Genomic DNA, 14,179 nt, shown 5'->3' on the forward strand with positions numbered 1-14,179 from the left:
AAATAAACCACATGATGTTAAAACAAATATCAAACTACAAAAATAATATACTGTAATTTCATATAATTTTCTTATATCGATAGATTGAAATTTAACACCAATGAGTTGACTGAAGAACATTATCACATAATTTATTCAGAAAAAAATAAATAGCGACAAAAAAAGATAGAATACTTATAATAACTGCAACATGAAAGTTTAAAAGAAAAACAACAACATTATAATTTGTACAATTTCAGAATTTGTGTGTTGTATTTTTACACAAAGAAAATAATCTGAAGATGTCTTTATTTTTAAGTTATCATGCCGTGATTTTACCAGTCCGGCCTACTCGGTAGTAGACTTTTCCTCCATGTGGCTTTAACGCAAATAGAATGTAAAATTAATGACAACAAACCAAGTTTGTTGTCAAAACTATCTACTTGACTTTTTATTTATTGGAAGGGTGGGAGTTGTGGAGATTGTTGGAGGCTCGGGCCAGCAATTACATTATGTTCTTTACATGTTATACTGTATGTATGTGTGTATATATATTCATATGCATGCATATATGCGTCTGTGTGGATATATACATAGATACATCTCTCATCTCTATCTTTTTTTTTTACTATTTATATTACCATATTGTATATGCACCTTAGGAGGATCTACTCCAATTTCGTTGTTCTTTGAACCTGTTCATTGCAATAATGACAATAAAGCTCTATTCTATTTACAAGTGTATGTAGACTTTTGACCACGACTATATATGTAAATGTTCTGAAGTGGGAAAGGGGTAGGATTAAATAAGTTTGCTTTATCATACTCCTTTTCGGACATGATGTAAAGTGAAATGATATGACATTGTGTGATATATTATGCTGTAAGTGTGTTGGCAACACTAAATTGGCCCTAGTTTGTGAATGTGAGTGTGAATGTTGTCTATCTGTGTTGACCCTGCGATGAGGGGGCGACTTGTCCAGGGTGTACCCCGCTTTCCGCCCGAATGCAGCTGAGATAGGCTGAAGCACCCCCCGCAACCCCAAACGGGACAAGCGGTAGAAAATGGATGGATGGTTTTAAACACTAAATACTGGTATATGTTACTGTTAAGAGGCCGTTATCAATATATGTTGAAATGCCAAAAATCGTCCGATCTCCAGTATGTAGGTTAAGTGTTCCTCATGCAGAGTGTGATGGGGAGATGAATGTTTTCTTTAAGTAGGAGAATGGTATACATTGCCACAGAACACCATGAAAGTAGTTAGAGTACATTTTTTTTTTACAGATTTAAAAGTCCATTTGTTACTCTTAAAGAGGGGGTTCTATGCATAAAATAGGGACATGATTGGCCAGCTTCTGAGACTTATTATGTAATGCATCGCATATATTGCAAACCAAAATGCCGTCTGCTGGATGGATTTGGTTCTCTCTATGTTCTACATAGAGAGAACCAAATAGGAGCATATTTTATTCCACAAAAAGCTTTTAAAAGCTGTAATTTTTAAGGCCATGTATTTCTTTGCTCCATGTGGCGGTCACGTTCGAGCCTAAGTCAACAGCATGACAGTGGTACCTCAAGTCAACTTCAGAGGGCGCCAAATAAAGAGAGTTTTGAGACGAGAGCCATGTCTTGTCTAATCGCCGTGCTTTATTGGCCTACTGAAACCCACAACTACCGACCACGCAGTCTGATAGTTTATACATCAATTATGAAATATTAACATTGCAAAACATGCCAGTACAGCCTGTTTAGTTTACTAAATTACAATTTTAAATTTCCTGTTGAAAACGTTGCGGAATGATGACGCGTATGATGACGTGTGTTTTTGACGTTATTGGTTGGATGGGACATATTAGACATAAAAGTCGTCTCTTTTCATCGCGCAATCACAAAGTATTTTGGACATCTGTGTTGCTGAATCTTTTGCAATTTGTTCAATTAATAATGGAGAAGTCAAAGTAGAAAGATGGAGGTGGGAAGCTTTAGCCTTTAGCCACACAAACACACAATGTTTCCTTGTTTAAAATTCCCGGAGGTGAAGCTTTACTATGGATCAGAGCGGTCCAGCGAACATGGTTCCCGACCACATGTCAACCGGCAGGTTTTGGTAAGAAATTTGTGGTAAAAAGTCGCCTCTTACCGGAGATCAGCGGAGCTTGCGCCGTACATGCAGCTGCCGTGACTTCCCTCAGAGACTGGTGTCAAGACACCCGTTGACACACCCCTCCGACTATCAGGTACTATTTAACTCACTAAAACACTAGCAACACAATAGAAAGACAAGGGATTTCTCAGAATTATCCTAGTAAATGTGTCTAAAAACATCTGAATCGCTCCAAATGCAATCGCCTTTTTTTTTTTTTTTTTTTAGTCCTTCACTATCAATATCCTTATCCAGGATTCTTTCATCCTCGCTCAAATTAATGGGGAAATTGTCGCTTTCTCGGTCCGAATAGCTCTTGATGCTGGAGGCTCCCATTATAAACAATGTGAGGATGTGAGGAGCCCTCACACCGGTGATGTCATCATCTGCTACTTCCAGTAAAGGCAAGGCTTTTTTATTAGCGACCAAAAGTTGCGAACTTTATCGTCGATGTTCTTTACTAAATCCTTTCAGCAAAAATATGGCAATATCGCGAAATGATCAAGTATGACACATAGAATGGACCTGCTATCCCCGTTTAAATAAGAAAATCTCATTTCAGTAGGCCTTTAAGTTCAAAGAAAAAATAGGGTTACAAGCAGCCCCGCCATCAGCTAGAGTTGCAAATTTCACACTGGGCCCTGTAAGATCCACCCAAAACATCTGGTTTTATTTGCTAGCATTAGCTTATAGCTGGAGATCAACATCCATCCATCCACCCATCCATTTTCTACCGCTTGTCTTTTTCGGGGTGGCAGGGGGTGCTGGAGCCTATCTCAGCTGCATTCGGGCAGGAGGCGGGCTACACCCTGGACAAATCGCTCCCTAATCGCTGGGCCAACACAGATAGACAGACAATATTCACACTCACATTCACACACTTGGGCCCATTTAGTGTTGCCAATCAACCTATCCCCAGGTGCATGTTTTTAGAGATCAACATAAGTTTATTTTTTTCCAACCATGGAAAGGAAGAAAGTGAGTGTGAAGGACCGTTCTGGGAATAAGAAGTGAATGATATTTATTGAATTACAGAACAAATGGAGTGTATCACTGCTAGTCTGTACCATACTGAAGCAGAATCAGTCAAAATAATACCCAAACAGCCGTCATTTATCCATGAAAATATTAAAAAGCTACTGACGCTATGTTTAATGGAGAAGCAAATGGGAGGACACAACATAGAAGTCATCACCCAGGTAAATAATGTAGATCATAAATACAACACTTCATAAAACTGTAGTTAGTTGTACATTTTATTGCATTGTTTTATTGCAATATTTCTAATCGAAAAAGCTGTTTTTCTTTTCAAAAGGCATATTGCATTTTAAAATTGTGCTGTTTTTTGAGGTTTAAAGGGGAGACAAGCACCAATTAAATTGACATTAATTCATTTCTTTTGTTTTTTTTGTCCTGTCCAGCTTCTCAGGCAAACCATATAGTTGATGTAGATGCCCATATCGGCTGTTCTGGTTTACTTTACAAAAGAGAAGTGTAGGATACTTCTCTTGTTGCCTTATTTGAATATGACTTTATTAAATGTATTTATATTATCATTTGGTGCAGCCGGGCTGGAGCAGGAGGGGATAGAAAGAGAAAAAAAGGAAGACAGAGGGGGAAATTGTGGGGATAAGAGGGGGATTAGACAGAGAGACAAAAACAACAACAGCAAACACAACAATAATTACAACAACAATAGAACAAGACTAGCACATACGATATGTACAAATATGATCGTAAAAGTGATAGCAAAGAAGCAGTTAGTACAATAAATAATAATATAGAAATGACATTGAGCATTTTTACACTACAACTGGAACAATACAAATACCAATAGAAAAAGCGCTATTGATCATGAACAATACCAATGGTTTACCTCTATTATCAACAATACAGTTGTTCAAATGCAACAGTACGTATACATAATGATAACTAGAAAGATACAAAAAAAAAAAAGCATTACCGAAGGAGGGGAAGAGAGAGAGGCAACCTATATTAATCTTGTAGATTGTTATAGTAACAATGGGTTAAGCTTTGTCAGTATGCCATGTGTTACACAGTTTACCCTAGGGCAACAACGTTGATATATGTTTGATGAAACGTGATTATGTGCATGAGTGTAATTGTATATAAACAGAATGTGTATATGAATGTTTGTACAGTAAATGTATATGTACAGTATGTGTATCTTTGAACCGTGAATGTGCGTGTAGATGGACGAACTTGGAGTATGTAGGTATGTAATGTATTTGTGTATGTATGTGGGAGCGTAGGTACCTATGTATGTACGTTTGTATGTAGGAATAACGGTGTGTGTGTGAGTATGTGTGTTTGATTGTACCATATATTTGACATTAATTCATTTCAATGGGAGACAATGATTTGAGATGCAAATGTTTGAAATCAAGACAGAGGATGGAATCCCATAGCATATGGAGAGCCGTTCTAGCCCATTTCCCATCAAACTCTGTTTGATTCCTAAAATGACGATAACACCACTTTTGGGGTGTGGTGTACATTTGAGTACAGTTGAGTTTTTCTGACTGCTCCGAACGGGGCGCGAACCCTGGTCGCCGGCATTAGATGCGAGCATGCTGACTACCGAGCTAAAAGGCGGGGCTTTTTTATTGCATTTGTTCCACTAATGCAATAAACTATCTGATTCATAGACACACGAGAAAGCTGATGCAATGTTTGTGTTTGGATGAATGTCAGTTGTGCTGAAATAGCACACAGTGATGAATTTAATGTATAAAGTTGTGTTCTAATGCTATTAATTATTACAGCGGACATCCTTCCTGTTAAGAAATGTTCCAGCATTCATTAACTCGATTCACTTTTATTACTAAAGGGAATTAAATCCCATAAATTAAGTCAAACTGTCATTTCATCATCAACTGTCTACTAATCCGATCAATACTAATAACTGCAGCCACTATTTTTTATTGTAGCATTTCCCTTAAACTCTGGACTTTGATAAAGCTACAAAACTGCTGCAGTTTGAGAGTCTTATACATACGAGCTCTCCCGGCTACTGAATTCCCTTAACAGTCGCAGTCTGTTTGGCTCTCAGTGTAAACGCCAGTGGTCCACTAAATGTATAGTAGTTAAAGTGTTGAGCCACCTGAGACTGTTTTACTGTGGAGGGCTGCCCACACGTCTACTCGTGGTGTATTTTACATACCTGCTGTGCTAGTCTAACTTACAGTTTACATTGGCAGGATAAGAAGTAATAATTTAGTTCTTGAATGACATAATTGTTGTATTAATCTACTCCTGTGCTATTTTTGACTCTTTTGGGAGTATTTCTATTTTACAGATTTAGAAATGTATATAGTATTTACTTAAGACTTTTTAATGGGAAAGCTATCAGTTATATTAATTTTCAATATGAATACACAAAAACAGTGTCATGCATGAATGTACCCTTCACCTTATATATATATATATATATATATATATATATATATATATGTATTGTCACACCCCGCCTCGGGTGAAGGTAATGTAACCTTAGCAAACCAGACTTCAAATCTAGGATGGCAAGTCACGCAGTTGGCAACAGTTTACAAACATTTATTTGAATTCCAAAAAGTATCAAAAGGTGAACAAAACAGGAAGACAAAGCACCAACAATCTCAGTAGTTGTTTGATGTATGACGACAGAAACTCTTGGTCAGGACAGAGAACCTCATCTGGCAGTGACAGGCAGCAGACTGCAGAAAAATGGCATTTCCCCCACTTAAATAGCCAATTGCCCCGCCCACTAGCTGGGATCAATTTGACAGGGGAAATTAAGAAAACAGTTATTTTGTAAATTTAACCATAAATAACCATCAGATGTCTAAAAAGTATTCACATAGTACTTTTGCATTTTTAAAGCAGTCACTTTTGTCCACAGTGTATTCAGGTTTAGACAACTTTCAAATGTCCAGTGTCATTCAGCAACACCCAGCTCCTGACAATCATGGTTTGGCCCAAATTAGGCCTAATTAGTCAAAACAGGTGTGCTCACCTACTTAAAGCCTTCAGCCCCACCCTGACTCTTTTAGCCAGACATGTAGAGCCATGGTGAGTGACAGCTTACAATTTGTTTGTTGAGCATGCTTTCCACTGACTAAAAAAAAGTGTGCATGGTTTGAGAGGAAGCCAAAGTTCAAACAGTGACAGTGAGGGGTCAAACTGTCACATTACCTCCCTCCTCTCCAGCGACAGCAAGTTCAGGGAGACGAGACAAGTAATCAGCTAGCAAGTTAGTTTTGCCAGCCCGATGTGTGATATTGAAACTATAGGGCTGTAATGCCAAGTACCATCTGGTTACACGGAAGTTCTTATCTCTCATGGAGTTGATCCAGCTCAATGCCCGGTGGTCCGTTTCCAAATCAAAAGTTCGTCCCAGAAGGTAATAACGTAGGCTGTCCAAAGCCCACTTGATGGCAAGACATTCCTTTTCAATGGCCGAGTACCTAGTTTCTCTGGGATACAGTTTACAGCTCAGATAGAGTAGCGGTTGTTCCTCGCCCTCCTTTCCTTGGGCTAAGACGGCTCCAAGGCCCACACCGGAGGCATCAACTTGAACAAGGAATCGTTGGTTGAAATCAGGACTCCGTAAGACTGGGGAAGAGCATAGAATGGCTTTGACCTTATTGAAGGCAGTTTCACATGTTTCTGTCCATTTGACTGGATTAGAGGATGCTTTGGTTGTCAGTTCGACAAGAGGAGCTGTGATGGTAGAGAAGTGAGGCACAAATCTTCTGTACCACCCAGAAAGCCCCAAGAATGACCGGACCTGCTTCTTTGTCCGGGGTCTAGGACTGTTTTGGATAGCCTTCACCTTGTCCACCTGAGGACGTATCTGCCCGTTGCCAAGATGGTACCCTAAGTAGCACACCTCAGTTTTGGCCCACTCACATTTCTGGGTGTTAAGAGTGAGCCCGGCAGAATGGATCCGAAGCAGGACTTGACGCAGGTGAGCGAGGTGGTCTTCCCAGGAAGTGCTGAAAACCACCACATCATCAAGATAGGCAGCAGAGAATTGGCCACACCCCTGCAGAGCATGATCCATTAGCCGTTGAAAGGTTGCGGGGGCTCCGTGGAGTCCAAATGGCATTACAGTGTAATGATAGAGACCCTTTGGGCCACGGAAGGCAGTGTACTCCCTTGACTCCTTCTTTAAAGGGACTTGCCAGTATCCCTTACACAGGTCAAGGGTGCTGATGAACACAGCTTTGCCGAGCTTCTCAAGAAGTTCATCAATACGTGGCATGGGACAAGCATCAAATTTAGAAACTGCGTTCACTTTGCGAAGGTCATTACATACTCTTACTGTGTTGTCTTTTTTAGGAACAAGGACAATGGGGTTACACCACTCACTGTTTGAGGGTTCAATCACTCCGAGATCCAGCATGGTTTGGATTTCATGGTTGAGGGGCCCCACCATCCGCTCAGGCACTCTGTATGGGCGCTGACGGATAGGTGTAGGGTTTTTTAAATGAATGACATGTTCAATTAGTGGAGTTCTTCCTGGCTTTCCACTGAACAATACTGGGAATTCTTCACACACTTGCAAGAGTTTAAGGGCAGATTGTGGAGACAAGTGACTTACATCAGGTTTCTGTGGTGTAGTGAGCATGGACAGATCTGTCTCCTCCACATCAATTTCCCGTGCCAGCATCACCGTTTCCTCTTGAAAATCCTTCCTTTGAGTGGGTACTTGACTGGCCTGGACATCCTTTCCTTCCACAGAGGATTTCCTCTCCTTCCATTCCTTCACAAAGTTGATGTGGTACATTTGGGACGCCCTTCCTTTGTCCAACAGTGCTTGCACTGGAGGGCCATTAACACAAGCTGTCATCATGTTAGGTTTGGCCTCAGGTTCAGGGTTGGGTGCAAGAGCAGGTGCCATGACTGAAGCTGGCACAGAGGGATGGGGAACCTGACAGAAGCTGGACTGCTTGGAACCTTTCAATGGGCAGACTGGGGCTCGATGCCCTGGCTGTTGGCAGTGGTAGCAGATGCAATCCTTCACTGGACTCTGTCTTGGGAAACGTCTGTTGTCCCCTGAGGTGCTGTAACCACCTGCTTTCTGCACACCTCTTTGGTTTGACAGGTTGGCTGCACCTTGGGCTGCTACACGGTTGTTCTGCTGCCTTGGCATTCGGAGTCCTTTACGAGCATTCAAGTACTGGCCTGCAAGTTTAGCAGCAGTAAGTCCGTCTTCTGGCTCGTGTTCCTTGACCCAAACCTTCATTTCGTTGGGCAGCATGCGAAGGATTTGCTCCAGAATGAAAAGCTCTGTGATGTCTTCTTTGGAACGCTGCTCTGGCTTGATCCATCTTCGGTAGAGACCTTTGAGTCTGTTGTAAGTCTCCTTAGGGGATTCACCAGGGGGAATTCAGGTTGACCGGAACTGGAGCCTATAAGTCTCAGGAGAGATATCAAACTTAGCAAGGAGGGCTTCTTTAAGGTCAGCGTAGACGTTGGAAGCATCTTCCTCCATCGCAGAATAGGCATCCAGGGCTTTGCCGGTCAAGAGTGGAACAAGTCGGCAGGCCCAATCAGACTGAGGCCAGCCCCGGGTGCGAGCGATGCGCTCGAAGCGGACAAGAAAGTTTTCAATGTCCTCACCCTGCTGGAAAGGGAACATCTTTGGGCCTTTTCGGAGATGATGGTCAGGTGGCAAGGCATCTCTGGACGGCGACGCTTGAGGACGAGTTGGATGTGGGCGAGTTCTGGTTTTGGGCGACTGCTCACAACGACTATTATCAGGACGGTTAGCAAGTGAGTAATCTAGGCTAGGCCTGGTACAGACAGTTTTTAACTCCTGGAGTTCACGGACTAAAAAAACTTCCCTACATTGCTGTCCAATTAAAAAGTCTTGGAACATGTTAAACAGGGTAGGATCACCTAGCACTCTTTCAGTCCTTGGTGGCTCAGCAGCCCACCTAGCCCCAGAGTTCTCAAAACCTTTGACGTCTTCTTCAGACTCCTCGGTGTTCCATCCAACTTCGCGCTCCTCCGCCATTGTCGTCCGGTCCAGTCTCTTCGCCGTGGCCCCTCGACCAGCCATCTCATCAGTCTCCGTCATTGCCACTTCCGACACTTGGGATCTCAAACCAGTTCTGGCCTGACCTCTGCCATGTTTGTAAACTCTGCGGCTCTCCACCCCGCCTCGGGTGAAGGTAATGTAACCTTTGCAAACCAGACTTCAAATCAAGGATGGCAAGTCACGCATTTGGCAACAGTTTACAAACATTTATTTGAATCCCAAAAAGTGTCAAAAGGTGAACAAAACAGGAAGACAAAGCACCAACAGTCTCAGTAGTTGTTTGATGTATGACGACAGAAACTCTTGGTCAGGACAGAGAACCTCATCTGGCAGTGACAGGCAGCAGACTGCAGAAAAATGGCATTTCCCCCACTTAAATAGCCAATTGCCCCGCCCACTAGCTGGGATCAATTTGACAGGGGAAATTAAGAAAACAGTTATTTTGTAAATTTAACCATAAATAACCATCAGATGTCTAAAAAGTATTCACATAGTACTTTTGCATTTTTAAAGCAGTCACTTTTGTCCACAGTGTATTCAGGTTTAGACAACACAACTTTCAAATGTCCAGTGTCCCTCAACAGCACCCAGCTCCTGACAATCATGGCTTGGCCCAAATTAGGCCTAATTAGTCAAAACAGGTGTGCTCACCTACTTAAAGCCTTCAGCCCCACCCTGACTCTTTTAGCCAGACATGCAGAGCCATGGTGAGTGACAGCTTACAAGTTGTTTGTTGCGCATACTTTCCACTGACTAAAAAAAAGTGTGCATGGTTTGACAGGAAGCCAAAGTTCAAACAGTGAGGGGTCAAACTGTCACATATACATATATATATATATATATATATATATATATATATGTGTATATATACACATATATACAGGGCTTCACGGTGCAAGAAGGGTTAGTGCGTCTGCCTCACAATACGAAGGTCCTGAGTAGTCTGGGGTTCAATCCCGGGCTTGGGATCTTTCTGTGTGGATTTTGTATGTCCTCCCCGTGGATGCGGGACTTCCTCCCACTTCCAAAAGCATGCACCTGGGGATATGTTGATTGGCAACACTAAATTGGCTGTAGTGTGTGAATGTGAGTGTGAAAGTTGTCTGTCTATCTGTGTTGGCCCTGCAATAAGGTGGCGACTTGCAGGGGCGTCACTAGACCTAATACTGTACTGGGGCACACCTGGGGCACAAATAATTCATGTGAGTGTGCAAAGCGCGCAAGCAAAAACATTTTTAGCACTTATTTATCATAAAAACTACATAAATAGTGCTTTAAACTAGGAAATCATATCAGATTATGTTGTATGGATCTTTGATTAACCACCTGAAATTAACTAATGCATTTGACCTACTTGTGCACTTTTTTACTCCAGACTTCTAAACTGCAACTGGTAAAAGCAAAAAGGAAGAGCAATGAATCTTTTTCAAATATATATTGCAGTAATCATCTGCAAATTTAACATCTACAAAATTAAAACAAAAAATAAAGCACCACTACATCTCTGGGTTCTTTTGTATTATTTAATTTCCATTTATGGCAATGTGGCTAATCCTATTTCAGATACACAAAACTATAAAATATACACAAAACAATAAAGCCACAGTAGTAGAATAAATGAACAACTCTTGTGTGTCTGTTCAGGGAATCATTTTCTGAGAAGTAAACTGTAACGTCTCGTTTTCATTTTTGCAAAGTAGTCAATCACTCTGGACAGACATGGAAATATTACAGTAACTGTTATACAGTTGACCAGTGGTTCCCAACTGCTGGCTCGTGACATAAAAGTGGATTGTGTGTCATTTTCAGTGAGTCGCAGTCAGATGTGTGCATGAAAAAAAAAAAAGTTTAGGGAGAAAAAAATCAAATTGTGGCAACAAAACCAGATTATTTTAGCCTTTTTTCTAGTGACTATTAGTGAGTATTTTAGCAAAAGGCAAACCGACTAACAAGTTGGAGGAAGACTCAGGACAGACATGGAAATATATTTAAAAACAATCTAAATGGGGCAACAAAACCCAATATTTTCAGCCATCTTTCTGAAAACAAATACAGAAATGTTACTATTTTTTCTGGAAACAAAACCAGATGCTTTAGCTGTAGCCATTTTTCTGGTGACAAAACAAGATTATTTTACTCAAAGTCACACCGATTAACAAGATAAGTCTACTGTGCTATTTTTCTGTGAAATAAACTTGAATGATTTAAAAATGTGGCTCACGACTTGATGATATGGAAAATTGTTTTTCTTCCTGAAGATAAACCATTTGAGAAGCACTCAACTCACACATGCTTACTCCAAATCATCATTGATGCAGAACCAGCAGACAATAACCAACATTATGTTTCATGTTCATTGCAAATTCCCCCGACAGCTCGTACAGCAAATGAATATGTTTTTCTTGATACAAGGAATAACGTTAGCTAACTTAGCATCAACTTAAGACAATGATGTTGCCTAGCTAGCTAGGACTTCACTTACATTTCTCATTCCTTGCTTCTTCTTTGCTGCGGGCGAATAACTTTCTTAAATCCATCTAGGAGTTACAGTTTGAGTCAAATCAAAATCAAAATATTGTAATTAACAAATTGTTGTTGGCTAACGTCACCTACCTCACGCAGTGATTCGAATCCCCCCTCTCTCTCTCTCTCTCAACCGAAGTCTCGATCCACACGTGAATAAATCACCATATCAAGTAGCCATGTGCTCAGTTTCGTGGAATGAATACAGTAGCAATCAATTACCATACTAAGTAGTATGTGCGCTGTTTTCTATGTTATGTAGACTTAAAACTCTGAAGCGTTTTTTTTTATTGGTGAAATTTTTACTGGGGCACTGCAGATCAACAGTGGGGCACGTGCCCCAGTGAAATATGTCTGGTGACGCCTGTGGTGACTTGTCCAGGGTGTACCCTGCCTTCCGCCCGATTGTAGCTGAGATAGGCACCAGCACCCCCCGCGACCCCAAAGGGAATAAGCGGTAGATGAATGGATGGATGATATATACTGTACATACATATACACACATACAAGTATACACATATATACACATATACAGTACACACACACACATATATATATATATATATATATATATATATATATATATATATATATATATATATATACATACATATATACACAAATATATATATATATATATATACTGAACACAAATATAAACACAATACGTTTGTGTTTACTCCCATTTTTAAACAAGAACTTTCAGAAATTGTGTACAGATCCTAGCATTGTCATGCTGCAACATGAGGTGATGATTTCCAGTGAATGACACAAAAATGGGCGTCGTCACATCCCTGTGCATTAAAAAATGCCATTAATAAAATGCACTTGCATTCATTGTCCATAACATACTGCAGGCCTACCCATACCATAACTCCAACCACACCATGGTTTACTAGATTCACAACGTCTATGTTAGCAAACCACTCTCCCACACGACGCCACATACGCTGTCTGCCATTTGCCCTGAACAGTGAAAACCAGGATTCATCCGTAAAGAGAACATCACTCCAACATACCAGATGCTTTCGAATGTGAGCATTTGCCCACTCAAGTTGGTTACGACAACAAATTAGTCAGGTCGAGACCGCGATAAGGATGACAAGCATGCAGATGAGCTTCCCTGAGACAGTTTCTCACAGTTTGTGCAGAAATTCTTTAGTTATGCAAACTAATTTGTACCATGAATTGATTTACGTAGACCCCGGCTTAAACAAGTTGAAAAAATTTATTCGGATTTTACCATTTAATGGTCACTTGTACGGAATATGTACTAAACTATGCAATCTACAAAAAAAAATTTCACTCAATCATTTAAAAAGCTGTCGTGGTGGCTGGTCTCAGACAATCATGGAGGTGCAACTGCTGGATGTGGAGGTCCCGGGCTGCTGTGGTTAGATGTGGTCTGCGGTTTTTGAGGCTGGTTGGATGTACTGCCAAATTCTCTGACACACCTTCGGAGACGGCTTTTGGTTGAGCAATAAACATTCAATTCACGAGCGACAGCTCTGTTGGACATTCCTGCAGTCAGCAGGCCAACTGCACGCTCCCTCAAAACTTGCGACAACTGTAGCATCGTGCTGTGTGATAAAACTGCACATTTCAGCGTGGCCTTTTATCGTGGAAGCCTAAGGCAAACCTGTGCAATAATAATGCTGTTTAATCAGCATTTTGATATGCAAAACCTGTGAGGTGGGTTGGTTTATTGTAGCAAAAAGGAAATGCTCACTAACACAGACTTAGACAGACTTGAGAACAATATTTAAGAGGAATCAGCCTTTAGTGTATATAGTAAAAGTTTTAGATCTTTGAGCTTAACTCATGAAAAATGGGAGGAAAAACCAATGTGTTGTGTTTATATTTTTGTTAAGTATATTAATACACAATCACACACATAAAAATACATATACAAACACATACATATATAAACATATATATATATATATGATACAAATATGTATACTTATACAAACACACATGTGTATATATATATATATATATATATATATATATATGTATATATATATATATATGATACAAATATGTATACTGATACAAACACACATGTGTATATATATATATATATATATATATATATATATATATATATATATATATATATATATAGATATACTGTATGTATATACACGTATGTAAAGGGCTTTGAGTCACCAGAGAAACGCGCTATATAAATATAATTCACACTCAAAAACACACGTATATATATATATATATATATATATATATATATATATATATATATATATATATATACACACACACATTGACGGATCAAGCAAAGGCTTCACCATCTTCAGTCCTCAATTCAAAAGAACATCAATCCACCCATTTTTCTACCACTTGTCCCTCTCGGGGGTGCGGGGGGTGCTTGGGCCTATCACAGCTGCATTCGACTTCACACAATTTTAATACTTGCCAACATAACACTGCACATGTGACAGTTTGAAATTCATATTCCAAA

The 14,179-nt window shown here is 40.1% G+C and overlaps 1 protein-coding gene across 3 annotated transcripts in view; it reads right to left on the bottom strand.

Annotated features, from left to right (window-relative positions):
• LOC133558157 (ankyrin repeat and fibronectin type-III domain-containing protein 1-like) overlaps nucleotides 1-14,179 on the bottom strand; it is a 447,422-nt gene that overhangs the window by 90,765 nt on the left and 342,478 nt on the right. The window lies entirely within an intron of this gene.

This window comes from Nerophis ophidion, linkage group LG08 (genome assembly GCF_033978795.1).
Source record: "Nerophis ophidion isolate RoL-2023_Sa linkage group LG08, RoL_Noph_v1.0, whole genome shotgun sequence".
In the NCBI taxonomy this organism is placed as follows: domain Eukaryota; kingdom Metazoa; phylum Chordata; class Actinopteri; order Syngnathiformes; family Syngnathidae; genus Nerophis; species Nerophis ophidion.